The sequence below is a fragment of the Lithobates pipiens genome, unplaced genomic scaffold (genome assembly GCF_037356315.1).
Source record: "Lithobates pipiens isolate NorthernLeopardFrog02 unplaced genomic scaffold, aLitPip1_a1.2 Scaffold_13, whole genome shotgun sequence".
NCBI classification, from domain to species: Eukaryota; Metazoa; Chordata; class Amphibia; order Anura; family Ranidae; genus Lithobates; species Lithobates pipiens.
Window position 1 is genome coordinate 220,296,296 of NW_027507718.1, and position 20,094 is coordinate 220,316,389.

Below are 20,094 nucleotides of genomic sequence, written 5' to 3' on the forward strand. Positions count from 1 at the left end.
TGCCAGGATAGCACAACCCCCCCCCCCCCCAAATTACCCCATTTTGTAAAGTAGACACCCCAAGCTATTTTCATGTTATATTTCTCAAACATGCCATGGGCATATGTGAAATTACACCCCAAAATACATTCTGCTGCTTCTCTTGAGTACGGGGATACCACATGTGAGAGACTTTTTGGGAGCCTAGCCGTTTACAGGACCCCGAAAACCAGTCACGCCTTAAGGCTTTATAAGGGCGTAAATTTTTGATTTTACTCCCCACTACCTATCACAGTTTCGAAGGCCATAAAATGCCAAGATAGCACAAAACCCTCGCAAATTACCCCATTTTGAAAAGTATATACTTTAAGCTATTTGCTGAGAGGCATGTTGAGTCCATGGAATATATTCATTCTGGTATAACCACTCAAAGTCCAGCAACATAGCAGTACGTGGCTGGTCCTTGTTGGGCATATATTGTAATGTTCCTTTTTTCATGCAGCCTATGGGCTGAACGAAAAAAAGATATTGATCGGTGGGTATTCCCACCATTAGAATACAGCCTTTCATCCACCCACTACTAATGATGGGCATACATGCACCATTTTTTTTTTTAACTGGTGGTGAAATCACCTACAGCATTGGAGACACTGATTTACGTATGCTGTTGCTGTCAAGATAAATAAATCAGTGCTGCAGCTGAATGGCATACCTGAAAAGCAAACAATGGTAACGATAAAACATTAACTCAATAAAACAGCTTGATTTTTCAATGCAATATGTGCCTAAAAAATATATGGTGAAGCATGGGGGCAATCCGCTCCTAATGTTAGAAGGAAATCGCTCCTCCACCCCTGCCCCTATGCTTCGGCATATATACTCTTTTTTTTTAAGCGTGGTGGTGAAATCACCTCCTACAGCGCTGGAGTCATTGCTTTACGTATTGTGGGAGCAAACGCTGTTGCTGTCAGCATAAATAAACCCATGCTGCAGCTGAATGGCGTACCTGCTAAGCAAATGATGGTTAACAATAAAACAAAGTAACATTACAGTATAACAGTAAGACATACCATACCTGCAATGCAAATACAATACAACATTAGTAAAAATAAAACATTACCGCTCTAAAATGCAGTAACAATAGAGAGAGAACAAAAGATATAGAACAATAGAGAGTGAACAATGGAGTGTACAATATAGAGCTAACATAAGAGAGAGAAGAAAAATAAAACCACAACTATTTTTGGCTTTTTTTTGCACTTGTAAATAAACTGTAACTGTAAACCTTCCAGACTAGGGTCTCTCTAAATGTGATGGCCATCTCATCTTTCGAGACCCTGTGTAAGTGTTCCCTAGAACTGTGCAACGCTGTGCCCTACGCTAATACTCCACTAGTGTGTGGTAGTGTTTGAAACTCACCGATGCAGAGACCAGGTTGGTCAGGACAGGAGGGACAATAAAAGGAGGTGTCACGCCTTAATCCGTGTTTTCTGCAGACACAACATCTTCTTTGGGGATTTCTTTGGGCAGGGCTACCAGGGAGGACATACGCAAAATGCCCCTCATGCAGCCGGCTCACTGCATTTGTGTTGGGAAGGTGGGCCACAGCCCCGACTGGAAACAGAAGGGCTGTGATGATCTCTTCCTGGAATTTAAGGAACGATCCAGTTTGTCCTGAAGCTTTGTATAGCACATAAGCATTCAGCAGACCCAATTGGAATAAATATACAGACACTTTTTTGTACCAGCGTTTGGCCTTACGGGCAATTAGGTATGGCGCTAACAACTGGTCGTTGATGTCCACCCCCCCCCATGTTAAGGTTGTGTTCCTGGACAGAGAGGGGCTTCTCCACAATAGGGATTTGGACAGTCGTATCTGCATAAAGGGAGGACAGAATGAAAACATTCCATGTATCCCTCCACTTCACTGCTAACAATTTATTACATTTCAAGCAGGCTCTCTCCCCCATCTAAGTCTGGATTCTACAAGCCATTGGGGGAGAGAGCCAGTGATTAGATCGCACTGTGCCACATGCGCCAATTCCACAATTAAAAAGGCGACTAAAAAGTGGCACGCTTGTGTAATAATTGTCCACATACAAGTGGTACCCCTTCCGAATTAGGGTAACACCAAGTCCCACACAATCTTACCAGCGCTCCATATGTAGTCTGGACAGTTCTTGGGCTCCATGTGACTATTAGGGATGGGCGAACGGTTCGGCCGAAGCATAATTTCGGGCCCACCTTTAGCTGTTCCAACGTTCGCCGAACAAAAGAGTTGTTTGGTCCCCCTAACCAACCACAATGCATTACGCCACTGAACAGTGCATTGCAAGCCTTGATTGGCTGAAGCAGTGAAAGCTTCAGCCAATCAGGGCACAGAGCACTGTCAGAGTCATGATTGGACACTGTCATCATGAATTTATCCAATCATGGCTCATTGTCGCTCCACAGCATAAAAGTATTCTTTCAATGGCAACCATTTTCAGTGTGATTTCTGCATGGAGAGAGATAGAACAGGGTTCTGTTCAGTGCTATTAGTTAGTGTGCTATACTGTGCTATTTTGCTTCAATTATCAGTGTAGAATATTAGTTTAGTGTCAGTCTAGGGGTCATGTGAGTGTAGTAAGGAGGGCCATCATTCAGCTTTGCATAGTGTGCAGCTAGAGTAGGGACAGCTCAGATAGTTTCACTATAGTGTAGTGAGGCCATATCATTCGTACATACATTAGTGTAGAGTAGGGACAGCTCAGATAGTTTCTGTGTAGTGTAGTGAGACCGTGTCAGTAATCTTTACATTAGTGTATAGCTAGTGTAGGGACAGTTCAGATAGCATCAGTGTACTGATGGTTGAACACCGTTTATTTGATTGCGTTACTGCCATTTTAACGCCATTTATTTCTGTGTGTGTTACTGCCAGTTTAACGCCATATAGTTTTGAGTGCGTTACTGCCAGTTTGACGCCATATAGTTTTGTGTGCGTTACTGTCAGTTTAACGCCATATAGTTCTGTGTGTATTACTGCCAGTTTAACGCCATATACTTCTGGAGGTAGACATCAAGAAAGAGTAGAGAGCAGCCACCCTATTCTATCACATTCTGCAGCTGTTATCTCCCAGCCCACTCCCCAAAGCTCAGCTGTCTGGGCCTTTTTCCGCACATCTGCGGTAGATCGCACTGTTGTTATCTGCAAACTGTGTCTTAGACACCAACCATATGCATATCATTGCAATTTTTTTTGCCTTCATCAAAAGCACCTCTATAGGGTTACAGTGGGAAGGCGCCACCAACACAAAGATCAATTTGTATGCACCCATTACTTCTATACAAAGTCCAAAGAGTAATTTTTGTGCACCTATTTGACAGGTGCATATCATTGCAATTTTTTACAGCAAGGGCAATTCTTGCTTTTATCAAGAATACCTCTATAGGGTTATGGTGGAAAGGCGCCACCAACACCCAAAGATCAATTTTTACACACCCATTACTTCTATACAAAGTCAAAGTGACACCAGAATGTATCCAAAAAATCTCTAATCTTGTTCCCAGTGCACTACATTGTGGCCTCATCATACACACAGGCTCCCCAGCTGTTGCTGAGCAAAATAAAGGCAGCTTGCATGGAATTTTTTTTTTTTTTTGGGCTTTATTATTGCAATTATTGCTGCAGCAGATTTTAGACATGGTACAGATCTGCCAATTTTTCATTTTTAGGCTTTCACTTTAAAAATCAAAAAATCACTGCTCATTTAAAAATGTAGTTTTTCAGAAACTTTTTTTTATTGATACATGTCCCCCAGGGCAGGACCCAGACCCCTATAACCATTGTATGCCCAATTACTTGCATATAAGCCTTTAAAATGGGCACTTTAGATTTTTGACATTAGGGTCCCATAAACTTTAATTGGGTTCGTTAGTCGGGTCCAAACTTTTGCGGTGTTTGGAAGTTCTGGTGCAAATTGAACAGGGGGTCGTTCAGCCCATCCCTAGTGACTATCTCTTCCCTCGTAAACCATATGTATAGCCTGTTGCCCTGTCACACAGCTTATACAATTTGACCGCATATCTGGCACGCATGCTGGTAAGATACTGTTTGATAGACAAGTGGCCAGAAAACTTAATCAGGGATTCATCAATGCAGATCGGGAGTAAACAAGGCTGCAAACTGTTGGTTGAAGTGATATATGAGGGGCCGAATTTTGTGGAGCCGATCGTATCCAGGGTCACCCCGAGGATGACAGAGTTCATTGTCTTTGAAATGCAAGAACCGCAAGATCTGCTCGTATCGTGTCCTGGTCAGGGTGGCAGAGAACACGGGCATATAGTGGGTCAATTGGGTCAATGGAACAATATGACCGCAACTTACTGGCAAGGGCCAACTGGGATTAATTAACCAGCATACACATTGCTTTGGTCCACAACAGATCTATAGAGATCTTCCATGAAAAATAGCGAATAAAAATCAAGTGACGTAAAGTGAACTTCCACCTGAATTCCAAGTTGGCCAGTGAATGGGGGAAGTACAGATGCTGCAGAAGTGGTGGGCTCCCAATTCGGATTGGCAAATGCAGCAGGAAGGGCACTATGGGCTCAACGACCCTGTGTTTGTCTTCTTGGTGGCTGCGGGACTCCACTTGTGCTAGCCACCTCACCAACTTGAACTGCACTTATGGGACTCGTCACGTCACCAAGTGTTACTGCAGTGCTGGATGTATGACCAAGATGTACTAGGCCGCTGGTGCTTGCCAGTTCACCAGACGGATGAGCGGCGCTAGTACTGGCTCTCTTCTCCATACGAGAGCCCTCCGGTTCTTGCACCTGTCTACTGGTTCATATTCTGAGCCTGAATCTGACAGATGGGTGACTTAGGCCGCGTACACACGCGGGGACTGTCTGCCGAAACTAAGTTCGTCAAACAGTCCGCTCAAACTTTTGAATGAACGAACACGCCCACACACGGCACTTTTTGAGCGGACAAATACGGCAAACTTTGTTCGTCGTACTAAGTCCGCGCAACTTTTGAAATGAACGGACTCGCCCACACACGAGGCAACAGTCCGCTCATTTCGAGCGCGTGTGCAGGTAGGCGGGGCCCGCTACGGAGACGTCGCGGGCTCCGCCGCCTGGAATGTACTTAAAGGGGAACCCCAACGCCGAAAAAAAATCGGCGTGGGGGTCCCCCCAAAGTGCACAACAGACCCTTGTCCGAGCACGCTACCCGGCCGGCCAGGAAAGGGGGGCGAGCGAGCGCGCCCCCCCTCCCGAGCCGTACCAGGCCGCGTGCCCTCAACATGGGGGGTGCCTTGGGGAAGGGGGGGCCGCGCGGCCCCCCCACCCCAAAGCACCTTGTCCCCATGTTGATGAGGACAAGGGCCTCTTCCCGACAACCCTGGCCGTTGGTTGTCGGGGTCTGCGGGCGGGGGGCTTATCGGAATCCGGGAGCCCCCTTTAATAAGGGGGCCCCCGGATACTGGCCCCCCACCCTATGTGAATGAGTATGGGGTACAATGTACCCATTCACCTGTAAAATAAAAGTACCCAAAAAAAAAACACAACACACGAGATAAAATATTTTATTGCACAGCTCCGGGGGTCTTCCGTCTTCGGGGGTCTTCTCGCCGGACTCCTCCGCTATCTTCTTGTAGCTCTTTTGCTAGCGGAGGAGTCCGGCTTTCTTCCTCCCCGCCGCCGGCCTCTTCTCCCGACTTCGGGGGTCTTGTCCCCCTCTTCGGTTCTTCTGCCGGGCCACCGCGCCTTCTTATAGCTCTTTTACAGGCGGTGGCCCGGTCTTCTGTCGCCGCTGTCGCCTACCTGCACACGCGCTTGAAATGAGCAGACTTTCCTCCGAGCGGGAACAGTTTGCTCATTTCGAAAGGGGCCTACACACGGGCGGACTGTCCGCTCAAACCAAGTTTCAGCGGACAGTTTTTCGGAATTTCCGAAAAACTTTATTCGTCAAACTGTCCGCTGAAGCCCACACACGAGCGTACTGTCCGCTGAAACACTGTTCAGCGGACAAAGTTGAGCGAACAGTCCGCCCGTGTGTACGCGGCCTTACCCCTTACGCTCATCTAGCGGCGAGATTGACACCCTACGAGCTCCGTCGTGGGAGCCAGCGCCGAGCTGGCTCGCATCGGGAAAGGAAAAATTTTACTTTTCCTTTCCCGATAAGCGACAAGCATCGCTGGCCGGGTTAACACTGGTGCGGGGATCCGAATTGGATTCCCGCCAATACCAAGCACTGTGTGGTATGAATCCTAAGGGAGAACTCCACGCCAAATGTAAAAAAAAACGGCATGGGTTCCCCCTTGGGAGGCATATTAGGCCCTTAGGTCCGGCAGGGATTTTAAGGGGAATCCCCTTCGCGGAAAAAAACGGTGTGGGGTCCCCCCAAAATCCATACCAGACCCCTATCCGAGCACGCAGCCCGGCCGGTCAGGAAAGGGGGTGGGGACGAGCGAGCGCCCCCCACCCCCCTCCTGAGCCGTACCAGGCCGCGTGCCCTCAACATGGGGGGTTCCTTGGGGAAGGGGGGCCGCGCTGCCCCCCCACCCCAAAGCACCCTGTCCCCACGTTGATGAGGACAAGGGCCTCTTCCCGACAACCCTGGCCGTTGGTTGTCGGGGTCTGCGGGCGGGAGGCTTATCGGAATCCAGGAGCCCCCTTTAATAAGGGGGCCCCTGGATACCGGCCCCCCACCCTATGTGAATGAGTATGGGGTACAATGTACCCCTACCCATTCACCTGTAAAATAAAGTAAAAAAAACACAACACACAAGGGTTAAAGATAATTTATTGCATAGCTCCGGGGTCTTCCGTCTTCGGGGGTCTTCTCGCCGGACTCCTCTGCTATTTTCTGCTAGCTCTTTTGCTAGCGGAGGAGCCCGGCATTCTTCTTCGTCGCCGCCCTCTTCTTCCGACTTCGGGGGTCTTGTCCCCCTCTTCGGTTCTTCTTGCCGGGCCACCGCTTCTTCTTCCAGCTCTTTTACTAGTGGTGCCCCGGTCTTCTGTCGTCGCCGCCGCCGCCTTCCGTTCTTCTTCTTCTTCTGGAGATGTTGACTCAACGCTCTCTCCGGCCGCAATGCCAGGGACGCGATGCGCGCCGACTTATATAAGGACAAGGGGCGGGGTCGCCGGTTGATGTCACATGGGTTGATGTCACATGGTGACAGTCCCAGAATCCTCCGGGACTGTGACATCGTAAGGGGGCGGGGTCACCATGTGACATCAACCGGCGACCCCGCCCCTTGTGCCTATATAAGTTGCCGCGCAGCGCGTCCCTGGCATTGCGGCCGGAGAGAGCGTTGAGTCAACATCTCCAGAGGAGTCCGGCGAGAAGACCCCCGAAGACGGAAGACCCCCGAAGCTGTGCAATAAACTATTTTAACCCTTGTGTGTTGTGTTTTTTTTACTTTATTTTACAGGTGAATGGGTACATTGTACCGCATACTCATTCACATAGGGTGGGGGGCCGGTATCCGGGGGCCCCTTATTAAAACATGGGGACAAGATGCTTTGGCCCCCCCTTCCCCAAGGCACCCCCCATGTTGAGGGCATGTGCCCTGGTACGGCTCAGGAGGGGGGGGCACTCGCTCGTCCCCACCCCCTTTCCTGACTGGCCGAGCTGCGTGCTAGGATAGGGGTCTGGTATAGATTTTGGGGGGACCCCACGCCGTTTTTTCCGGGAAGGGGATTCCCCTTAAAATCCCTGCCGGACCTAAGGGCCTGGTATGCCCCCAAGAAGGCATGCAGGCTTCATGAGTGAGGTGACATTTTCCTATTGCAACCAGCGCAATGGGATCGCGCTGGTTAGAGAAGCCTGTCGCCGGGAACCAGCGCGATACTGTCGCGCTGGAAACACAATGTCGGCGGCACCTACTGTACCTTCGTTTGGACATTTTGGTCTCTAAATTTACTGGTAGTGTGACTCACAGGAAAAAAGAGCACTTGACTGTCAGCGACTACATCAAACGCTACCAAAAAACCTGTTAGCGTTCGCAGGGATCAGGCCTGACTCTGCGAATGCTGCAGTTATGTTTTTCAGTGTTTTGTAAATGACAATGATCAACTGATACTGCACTTGGGTGGGCTGGGTGGAGGGGCTAAACACAGATACTAGTAGGTATCTGGGCTGATCTCACCAACGCTGTGTGTTTGGAAACCCTAAACTATTGGGGACGCTAATATGGTTTTGATCAGATCAAAGATATCGATCCGTTCAGACACTATACTACTAAGGGAGGTGTATGGTGCGTGCGTGGGTGTTAGCGCTACTGGCACTAATCTGACGCTGCCTGGGGCGACGCAGACCCTAACTGATGCTAAAACTGATATCACCTGCTGAGTGATCAGGGGTTAAACCTTTTATTAGGTAATATATGGCATATGGCAATTAGGTATATGGCAATTAGGTAATATACGCTATAAAAAAAACGAACCAACGTTACCCGTGACACTAATACGGTGATCACTGGTGACAGGGGGTGATCGGGGGGTTAAACTTTTATCAGGGGGGTTTAGGGGGGGTCCCTAGACCTATCTGGGCCTACTACTAAGTACCCTAATGCTGATTATTGTCACAAATGACACCAGTACAGTGATCAAAGAAAAATATGAACACTACACTGGGTGACACTGACAGGGAGTCCAGGGATTAACTGGGGGGGGGGGGTGATTGGGGGGTGACAAGTGTGCCTATGGGTACTGTGTCAGTGTAGTGTTGGTGCAACTTACTCTGAGCTGTCTTCTCTCCTCTCTCTGGAACGAGTTCCACGAGGGGAGATGACATCACTTCCCCTGCCTATTTACACTTACAAAGGCAGGGGAAGGATTTAATTCGACAGAACCGATCATGGCTGCACAGCCGAGCCAACCTGCCGCAGTACAGTTGCTTTGGCTATTCCAGAACTGGTTAAATTATATCCTTATTCTACAAAAATAATTTAGTGGCCCTGTAATCTATGTTAAATAAAATACTTTCTGTGTTTTTCTGCCTCGTGATATCCCCCAAACCTCTTTTTTTCTCCTTCTCAAATTTTTTGTAATGAGTAGTGCACATTAGCTGTCATGTGCCCTGCTCTATGCACACTACACATCCCTTACTCCTTAGTCGATCTCAGGAGCAAGCAGGAAAGGGTGACTACTTTCTTCTATACAGTGGGACTATGGAGAACAGATTTAGCAAACCTGTTAGGAAGTTGGATCACAGCAGCAAAAAATAAATGTAATTTGGAGGAGGCTGAGAGCAATAGAAGGTACTTTTTTTGAGCTAACAATACATACGTGAATAGATTTTTTGCTTTAAACCAGAATTGTGTCACTTTGTTTTTTTTCATGTTTGAACTGGGTATGAAAATTGTTTTTAGTAATTTTGAATTTACATTGCCACAAAAACTCTTTGGTGGTCAAGAAAACAAGAAAAAGGTATACCTGTTCATACTAGAATCTTTTTTGAAGTGAGTGCACTTGAGTGTAGTCGTTTTATTACTGGATGAAAGGAGAAGTTCAGCCTGACCTTTTTAGGCTGGGCTTCTCCTAAGGGTCACAGGAGTGCAATTTATTTTGAGCTCCTGTGAACTGTTTTCAGCAGAGAGCGCTCTGAAGTCTGCTCTCTGTTGAGGTCCCTGCAATCAGTCGAGGCAGAGCATCATCCCGACTTCTGAAGTCTGGATCAGCCAGCTGCCTTGACTGATGGCAGTCTCAGCATCTCTGAGACGCTAAGGCGGCCACTCCCCTCATTGGAGCAATGAGCTGTGGAGGATCAGAGCAGGAGAGTTGCTAACTGACAGGCAGCATCTCTCCACTCAGGGTTGAGTAAGGACTGAGCCATCAGTGGTGTTCGGTGGCTCGGTTCTCAGTGCAGGGGGACAGCTACAGCATCGGTCTGATGCTGCATCCACCTAGGTATGAATATATAAAAATAAAAAAAATAAAAAAGCATACTTCTCTTTTAATAATGCCATGTTTTTGAGATTCAAAAAAATCAGTCCAAGATAAATCACTTCACAATTTTTTTTACCTTTAATGTGATCTTTAATCTTTACAATTCAATTAAAAACGAATTAACTATTTGATCCCCTATCAATAAGCAAGATTTCTGGCTCCCTGAAATCTCTTAAAGGGAGTGCTCCAAATCTCAGCTTGTTGCCTGTATAAAAGACACCTGTCCACAGAAGCAATCAGTCAATCAGATTCCTATATCCCTGCCATGGCCAAGACCAAAAAGCTGTCCAAGGATGTCAGGGACAAGATTGTAGACCTACACAAGGCTGGAATGGGTTACAAGACCATCTCCAAGCATCTTGGTGAGAGGGCGACAACAGTTGATGCGATTATTCGCAAATGGAAGAAGCACAAAATTACTGTCGATTTCCCTCGGTCTGGGGCTCCATGCAAGATCTCACCTAGTGGTGTTTCAATGATCATGAGAACAGCCCAGAGCTATATGGGAAAATCTTGTCAATGATCCCAAGGCAGCTGGGACCATAGTCATCAAAAAAACAATTGGTAACACACTACGCTGCGAAGGAATTAAATCCTGAAGCACCTGAAAGGTCCCCCTGCTCAAGAAAGCACATGTACATCTTTAGTTTGCTACTGAACATCTGAATGATTCACAGGAGAACTGGGAGAAAGTGTTGTGGTCAGATGAGACCAAATTTGAGCTCTTTTGCCTCAACTCGCTCGTTCTTTTGGTGGTATTTATTCACCACTTATTTATTTTAATTTTTTTGGGATAAAGAGTGAATATTTTGAAAAAAAAAAAACCTTTCTAGGCCAAAATGTATTCTGCTACATGTCTTTGGTAAAAAAAATCCTGTTAAGTGTATGATCATTGGTTTGTGTGAAAGTTATGGTTAAAGGTATATAGTGAAAGTTTATGGCCTATCTCATTTTCTGAGGCCCTAAAATGTAAGGACAGTACAAATACCCCCCCCCAAATGACCTCTTTTTGGAAAGAAGTCTGAGGTATTTCGTAAGAGGCGTAGTGAATTTTTTGAAGTTGCAATTTTTTTCACACAATGCTTGAAAAATTAAGAAATATATATATATATATATATATATATATATATACTACATTTCTTTAATCGTACATCATGGGACACAGGGCCATAGTAATTACTATGTGGGTTATAGTCCACCTTTAGGTGCTGGATACTGGCACACCCTAAACAAGAAGTTGCCTCCCTATATAACCCCTCCCATACCGGGAGTATCTCAGTTTTTTTGCCAGTGTGTCACGAGTGAAGATGGGCTTTGCTGAGCTCCACTGGAGCAATCCTTGCTGGGGCTAGCTATGCAGCTGAATCCATTCAAAGTGTCTTTTAGGCCGAATTGAATGGTACCAGGGCCCTGTATCCGAAGAAACAAGGTTTTGCCTGTAATGCTTCTCTTTTTAGAGAGCTGGACCCCGGCATCCAGTACTTTTGGTGTTAAGGCCATAAAGTTTTACTGGCAGGGTGCTTTTTACAGGTCCAGGATTATGGGTTCCCTGAGGGTTGGTTAACGGAACCCATCGTGAAGGGTGGCGATTGGGTCTGTTGGTTTTTACAGCAGAAAACCCTGCGGCGGGAAAGGTAAGTGGAGTTTTCTAAGACATTTTTGAATTTACTTATGAAATGTCTCCTTTAATTAGTAAATGTTGTCATGCCTAAGTATCACCATTGGGGGCTGTATGGAGCACGTACCTTCTCATGCTTTGCTCAGAGTTCATGCTGTGTCCAGCTAGTAGGCAGACCTCTGGTAAGTTTTGGGGGTTTTGCTTTCTCCAGACACCCGCACCTGGCTGAACTCTTCCCCTCTTCAAGAGGCTGAGTATAAGGGAGAACTGAAAATGATCAGCAATGCCATTTTCTTTTACCGCCCCTACTCGGTGGCGGCTTCCAGGTCTCCTCCACGCCATCCCTCCCTCACTCAGCCGATCCTGTTGGATCGGAGGACCGTGTTTGCATGGGAAAACTTTTTTTGAAAAAGAAAGGAGGGAGGAGAGATCCGACGGTGGGGGTGGGGCTTATCACAGTGTTAGCGTCCTCCAATGCGGGAGTGTGTTTTAAAAAAGAAAATCTCCATTTGTGCTGGCTGCAAAATTGCCGGAGAAACAGAAGAGCATGAAAAAGGTTTTGGTGATACAGGCATTTCCTATTTGACACATTTACTATTTGCATCAGGCTGAGCATTAATAGCATCGGCAGTGGCTGGACTATTGCTCAAGCAGTGGATGCAATTTTTTCTGGTAGTACCTCTGCTTTGTGCAAAGGGCTATGGTCAGAAGGGGGGACTGAAACACCCCCAAAAAAGAACTAAAAGGGTCTCCCTCAAGCTCTGGAAAGTCTACTCATCTCTACAAATGGCATCCTCCCCTGAGAGGGGGTGGCTGGTCAGAGTGAGCATCGGGACCATGAAATGTCTGCAACTGTTTTTAACACTGCAACCCCTGTTTATTTTATGATAATTTATATTTAAAAAAAAGTTTAGCCAAAAAAAAGGTTTAACCACTTACAGACCGGACCATTTTGCTGGTCAAAGACCAGACCACTTTTTGCGATTCGGCACTGCGTCTATTTAACTGACAATTGCGCGGTCGTGCGACGTGGCTCCCAAACAAAATTGACGTCCTTTTTTTCCCACAAATAGAGCTTTCTTTTGGTGGTATTTGATCACCCCTGCGGTTTTTATTTTTTGCGCTATAAACAAAAATAGAGCGACAATTTTGAAAAAAACGCATTATTTTTTACTTTTTGTTATAATAAATATCCCCCAAAAATATATAAAAAAAACATTTTTTTCCCTCAGTTTAGGCCGATACGTATTCTTATACATATTTTTGGTAAAAAAAATTGGTTGGTTGGTTTGCACAAAAGTTATAGCGTTTACAAAATAGGGATAGTTTTATGGCATTTTTATTAATAATTTTTTATTTTTTATTTTTTTACTAGTAATGGCGGCGATCAGCGATTTTTATTATGACTGCGACATTATGGCGGACACATCGGACATTTTTGACACATTTTTGGGACCATTGTCAGTTATACAGCAATCACTGCTATATAAATGCAGTGATTCCTGTGTAAATGACACTGGCAGTGAAGGGGTTAACCAGTGGGTGGCAGTGTGGGGGTTAAGTGTTCCTAGGGGTGTGTTACTAGCTGTGGGGGGTTGGGCTTTCATTTAGTGAACACTGATCTCTACTCCAATCACATGGAGCAGAGATCAGCGTCACTAGTTGCTAGGCAGAATGGAGAAATGCTGTTTACAACCGCATTCATGCTCGCGGCGATCGAGTTTGCGAGACCCGCGACCGGACTCACGGGGGTCCCGACCGGCACGCGAGCTGATGACTCCTCTTCTGAGGTGTCAAATGCGGGAGAATCAGTTGTTTCAATCTTAAGATTGATGGTGCAATTTCTTGTTGAATGATCGCTCCATATTTATGTACCCTTAACTGAGTGTTTGGGTTCGCTAAAGCCTCCTCATGCCTTTTCCTGTCCGTTCATTGCTGGAAAAGCCTTGTTTGTATCTGAGAGGATCACCCAGATAAGCATTATTTTCCCTCTTAAAAAGTTTTCACACTTTGTCCTATGGTGGAGAAAATTCACTAAGCAGGGTATACCAACAATTAACGCTGCTATATCCTCTGTGGATAAGTTTGACTTGTCCAGCAGACAATGCTTAACCACTAGGTGTCTGCGCTATAGCCGAAAGATGGCTGCAGCGTGGGCGCCAATTGTCGGGAAGCTGTCCCTGGACGTCCTCCTGTTTACTTCCACAATGAGCGCTCCCGCACATCGTGCATCGGAGAAGTTCTGTGCTTGCTGTGTCCCTTGGACACAGCCAGTCACAGATCGCTGTAAATGACCAATCACAGAGGCCGTTTACAGTGCGATCGGTGTGTCCAATGGGAGGTGATCTCATATGTAAACATATGGGATCATCTCTCATCGCCGGCTCTCCCTCCTCACACAGAGACAACATGTAAGGGGGGAGAGATGAACGGCTGCAGCAGCCGTGATTAAAAAAACTGAAAATAAAGTGCTCAAAAAAATGTCAGTGCCATCTGTCCCCACTGCCACCTATCCTCACTGCCACCTGTCCCCAGTGCCACCTGTCAGTGCCATATGTCCCCAGTGCCACCTGTCAATTCCATCTGTCCCCAGTGCCACGTATAAGTGCCACGTCTAAGTGCCATCTGTTATCAGTGCCATGTGTCATCAGTGCCACATATTAGTGCCATATGTCATCAGTGCCATGTATCAGTGCCATCTGTTATCAGTGCCACCTGTCAGTGTCACGTGCCATCTGTTATCGCTGTCACGTGTCATCAATGCCACGTATCAGTGCCATCTGTCATCAGTGTCACGTGTCATCAGTGCCATGTATTAGTGCCATCCGTCATCAGTGCCACGTATTAGTGCCATCTGTCATTAGTGTCACTTCTCATCAGTGCCACGTATCAGTGCCATCTGTCATCAGTGCCATGTCAGTGTCACATGTCATTGTCCTGGTGCTCCAGGGCCTTCAAAAGTGGAATAGGTAGTCAACAAGTTAGATGTGTAACTTATGCTCCTAGAACACTTGATGGTGCTCCCTGCATGTTGGGCCTCTCTGAGTGGCTAAGCTGTGGAAAAGTCCCACACATGTGGTATTGTAATACTCAGGAGGATTAGCAGAATTTATTTTGAGGTATCATTTGACAATTTTGTGAAAAAAAAAAATCTTCATTTTGCAAAGAATTGTGGGGAAAAATTACAACATCAAAAAGCTCACCATGCCTCTTACTAAATACTTTGGAATGTCTACTTTCAAAAAAGGAGTCATTTGGGGGGTATTTTTACTTTCTTGGCTTGTTCGGGTCTCAAGAAATGAGATGGGCCACCAGTACATCAGATGTGATCCAATTTGTATGATTTGCCCCACAGCTTGTAGACTCTCTAACTTTCACAAAGACCAAATAATATCCACTAATTTGGGTTATTTTTATCAAAGATATGTAGCAGTATAAATTGTGCTCAAAATGTATGAAGAAAAATTAATAATTTGCAAAATGTTATCACAGAAACAAAGAAAAACTTGTTTTTTTTTCAACATTTTCAGTCTTTTTTCATTTATAGGGCAAAAAATAAAAAACCCAGAGGTGATCAAATACCACCAAAAGAAAGCTATATTTCTGTAGAAAAAGGGACAAAATTTGGGTACAGTGTTAGATGAGTAATTGTCATTGAAAGTGTGAGAGCACTGAAAGCTGAAAATTGGTCTGGTCACGAGGTGCCCAGTTGTCAAGTGGTTAAATGCTTAGGGATCCAACGGATAAAGAGGTGGAATTCCTATTGAAAAGAAACAAAGAAAAAACACTTTTTTCTCTGGCAGATTGAGTGTCTCAGCCCGCGCTGACAGTAATTGCTTAATTGTCGAGAGACCAGTTTAAACAGGTGTTCAAGGTTAACTGCTCAGGCCCAGGATCTATTATGTTTGTTCCTGGCTAGTCTACCTTTTTGTGGTGAAACAGCTATTTGAGGATGTTTTGGATAATACATCCAAAGAAATTCTAGTGGAAAAAGCACCCCTTTTGCCATTTAAGAAAAGGAGTAAATGTATTTTAAAGCTCCTTCTCCTGTGCCAGGGGCATCAGCCTCCAGGCAGTCAAAACGGCTTCCACGGTCAGGTTCAAACGGTAATTCTCAGGGTTGACACCAAGTACAAAAGAGCCTATTAGATGCTGAAGCCTCCTTATGAGGATGAGCCCCCTGCTTGCTCAAATAGGGCGAATTCTTCTGCAGTTCTCAAGGATCTGGCAGCAAGAGTGTCGAGACGAATAGGGGACTTTCTCAATAGCTCCAGGGTACAAACTGGAGTTCCACGAGTTCCCGTCTCCTCGTTTTCTCAGATCAAACGTTTCTAAGGATCCAGAGAAAAAGAAAAAAGTGATCATGGGAGTCCCCATGTAAGAACAGAGGTTGGGGTTTGATTCATACCTCTTTTTTTCACAGTACCAAATCCGAATGGACATTCTGGATCTCAAAAATGTAAACTCAATTCCTGAATATAACCACTCTTTTTTTCTTATGAAGTCAATTCAATCGGTTATCTCCATCCTACAAGGAGGAGAACTTCTGTCGTCAATCAACATCAGGGATGCAAACCTCCTTATGCCTATTTCCTCGCTCGCTAGTAATATCTACTTTTCAAGGTCGAAACTCTTCATTTTCAGTGTGTAACTCTGCTTTCCGGTCTAGCTACTTTGTGTTTACAAAGGTTCTGGCCCCTCTTCTAGCCAGATTAAGGGCCCAAGGTATAACGATTATGGTTTACCTAGATGATCTGTTCTTGATAGACCAGTTGGTAGCCGCTTAGACCAAAGTATGGTCACCACATTAAACTACCTGGAATATCTAGGTCAGATTCTCAACCTAGGAGACATCTTCTTTAAAATCATGAAGAAGGCAAAAATACTTGGGTCTTTACATTTTAGAAATTCGGGCACAGCACTTAGTCCTGAGGGCCTGAACGTTCAGTTTTCGGTATTGTCCTGCCAGGATTCAATTCGACAATACCACAGCAATGGCCTATATTAATCAGCAAGGGGGCGCAAGAAGTTGTACGGCCCAGAGAAAGGTGAATTATATCCTATCTTGGGCAGAAAACAATGTACTTTGCCTATTGGCAGTCTTCATTCTAGGAATAGAAAATTGGCAGGCGGACTACTTGAGTCGCCAGCACTTGTTCCTGGGAGAATGGTTCCTTCACCCCGATATCTTCCTGTCAATATGTCAAAGATGGGGGATCCCAGACAGATCTGTTTCCATCCAGGTTCAATAAAGAACAACTTTTTGTCACTGATTTGTGCATTCCGTCCTATTCTGCTTGCGTCCATGACTTCTTCAAAGGATCAAGCAGGAAGGGAAGTTGTTAATTCTTGCTGCCTACATCGGGGCCCAGGAAATCTTAGTATGCAGAGATCTTAAAGATGGCAGTAGGGAAACCATGGACCCTACCATCATGGCCAGACCTTCTCTCGCAAGGTCCGGTGTTCCATCCTACTTTATAAACACTTATTCGGGGGTAACACAGCTTAATCTCCGATTAGGTAACCCCTGAACCCTTGGGACTTGAATTTAGTTTTGTCGGCATTACAAAACAGCTTTTTTTGGGTCGATATGACATATTACCTTGGTCCTTTTTTGACAAGGAAACAATTTTTTGGGTAACCATATCTGCTACAAGAAGGGTATCAGAATTGGCTATTCTTTCTTGTAAAGAGCCATATTTTTATTGTTCACAAGGATAAGGTACTATTGCGTCTTTATCCTAATTTTTTACCGAAAGTAGTATCAGGTTTTTATCTAAACCAGGATATTGTTCTACCTTCCTTTTTCCAGAACCCAGTTCTATGGAAGAAATATCACTACATTCTCTTGATGTGGTGAGAGCAGTCAAAGTCTATTAATGCCCCGTACACGCGATCGGACTATCCGGCGGACTTAGTCCGGTGGACAACCACCTGACTTTGTAGTGGAGGTCTACCGGTCTTTCAGAATGAGTGGACCTGCCCACACATGCCCACACATGACCGGACTTTTCCGGCAGACTAGGTCCGGCGGACAATCCGCCGGACTATGGCGGGGGTCCGCCGGACTTATGAAATGAACGGACTTGCCCACACACGGGGTAAAGTCCATTCATTTTGAAAGTGGTTTGAGGTAGACGGAACTAGCGAAGGAAGTCAATGTCGCTGCCTCCATCGGCGAGATTGACACCTCGCTAGAAACGTCACTTGGTATGGATTTAAAGGGGAACCCCTACGCCGAAAAAACGGCATGGGGGTCCCCCAAAGTCCATAGCAGACCCTTATCCGAGCACGCAGCATGATGTCACAGTCCCGGAGGATGCTGGGACTGTGACATCATAAGGGATGGGGTCACCATGTGACATCACCTGGTGACCCTGCCCCTTATCCCTATATAAGTCACCGCACAAGGCGTCCATGCCATTACGGCCAGAGAGAGCGTTGTGTCAACATCGGAAGAAGAGAAGAAGAAGAAGAAGCAGAAGGCGGCAGCAACAGCAGCAACAAAAGACCGGGCCAACGCTAGTAAAAGAGCTGTAAGAAGAAAGCGGAGGCCTGGCAAGAAGAACCGAAGAGCGGGACAAGACCCCCAAAGTGGGAAGGATACCCCCGAAGTCAGAAGACCCCCGAACAGCAACACGATGAAGGAGAAAGCCGGGCTCTTCCGCTAGTAAAAGAGCTAGCAAAAGATAGCGGAGGAGTCTGGCGAGAAAAGCCCCGAAGACAGAAGAAGACCCCCGGAGCTGTCTAATAAAGTATTTTAAAAACCTGTGTTGTGTTTTTTTATTAACACTTTTTTCCCCCCAGGTGAATGGGTGGGGGTATGTTGTACCCAATACTCATTCACATAGGCTGGGGGGGCCGGAATCTGGGGGCCTCCTATTAAAGGGGCCTCCCGGATTCTGATAAGCCCCCTGCCCACAGACCCTGACAACCAATGGCCAGGGTTGTTGGGAAGAGGCCCTTGTCCTCAACAACATGGGGACAAGGTGCTTTGGGCTGGGGGGGCCACAGGGCAGGAGGGGGAGCTCACTCGTCCCCAACCCCTTTCCTGACTGTCTGGGCTGCGTGCTCGGATAAGGGTCTGCTATGCACCATACCAGGTGACGGGGCTAGCGAGGTGTCAATCTCGCTGATGGAGGCGGCGACATTGACTTCCTTCGCTAGTTCCGTCTACCTGGAGCCACGTTCAAAATGAACGGACTTTACTCCGTGTGTGGGCAAGTCCGATCATTTCAATAGTCCGGCGGACTAGCACACAGACGGGTGGATTGAATTTTGAGTCAAGACTTCTTTCTAAGTCCGCCGGACTTTTGGGAACAAAAAGTCCGCTGGAGCCCACACACGGGCGGATTGTCCAGCGGACTCTGGTCCGCCGGATAATCCGATCACATGTACGCGGCATTAAAGGCAACTGCTCAGATTCGGAAAACGGATGTTTAGTTCGTGTTGCCTGAAGGTCCTAAAAGAGGACAGGAAGCATCAACATCTACTATTCTAAATAGATTTGACAAGTAATCGTTCAAGCTTATGGTTTAAAGAGGTAGATTCCACTCTCTCAAATCAAAATCGCACTCCTCTAGGGCTGTTAGTGCTACGTGGGCAGTGCATCACCAACCTCCATGGCTCAATTCTGAAAGACCGCAACTTGGTCTTCACTCCATACATTTACCAAATTCTATCTGGTGGATATAAAAAGACATGAGGATGTCGCCTTTTGGGCGCAGTGTACTGCAGGCAGCAGTATAAATCCTCTGATCTCATGGTGCCCTACTTTGGTTGTGTCTCCCTCTCCTCCAATACCAGGAGTCTATCAGTTTTGTAGCAAAGAAATACAGGTGTATACTAGAAAGAGGGGCAGGACCTCTGTGTCCCGTGATGTACGATTAAAGAAAATAGGATTTTTATAACAGCTTACTTGTAAAATCCTTTTCTTTTGAAGTACATCACGGGACACAGAGGTCCTGCCCCTCTTTCTAGTATACACCTGTATTGTCTTGCTACAAAACTGATAAACTCCCGGTATTGGAGGGGTTATATAGCGAGGCAACTTCCTGTTTAGGGTGTGCCAGTGTCCAGCACCTGAAGGTGGACTATAACCCACATAGTAATTACTATGGCTCTATGTCCCATGATGTACTTCAAAAGAAAAGGATTTTACAGGTAAGCTGTTATAAAAATCACAAAATTGTCATATTTACAAGTTATTTCTCACACATGGGGCAGGTATAATTGAAATTAAAACCCAAAATACATTCTGCTATTCGTCATGAGTATGGCAATACCCCATGTGTGTGACTTTTCCACAGCCTGGCCACATACAGAGGCTCAACATCCAAGTAGCACCATCAGGCATTTTAAAGGCATAAATTACACATTTCATTTTGTGAGTACCTATCACATTCTTGAAGGCCCTGGAGCACCAGGACAATGGAATTACCCAAAAGTGACCCAATTTTGGAAAGAAAACACCCCAATGTATATTCTATAAGGCATAATGAGTCTTTTGAACATGTCATTTCTTTCCAAAAGTTTTTGGAAAATGTGGAAAGAAA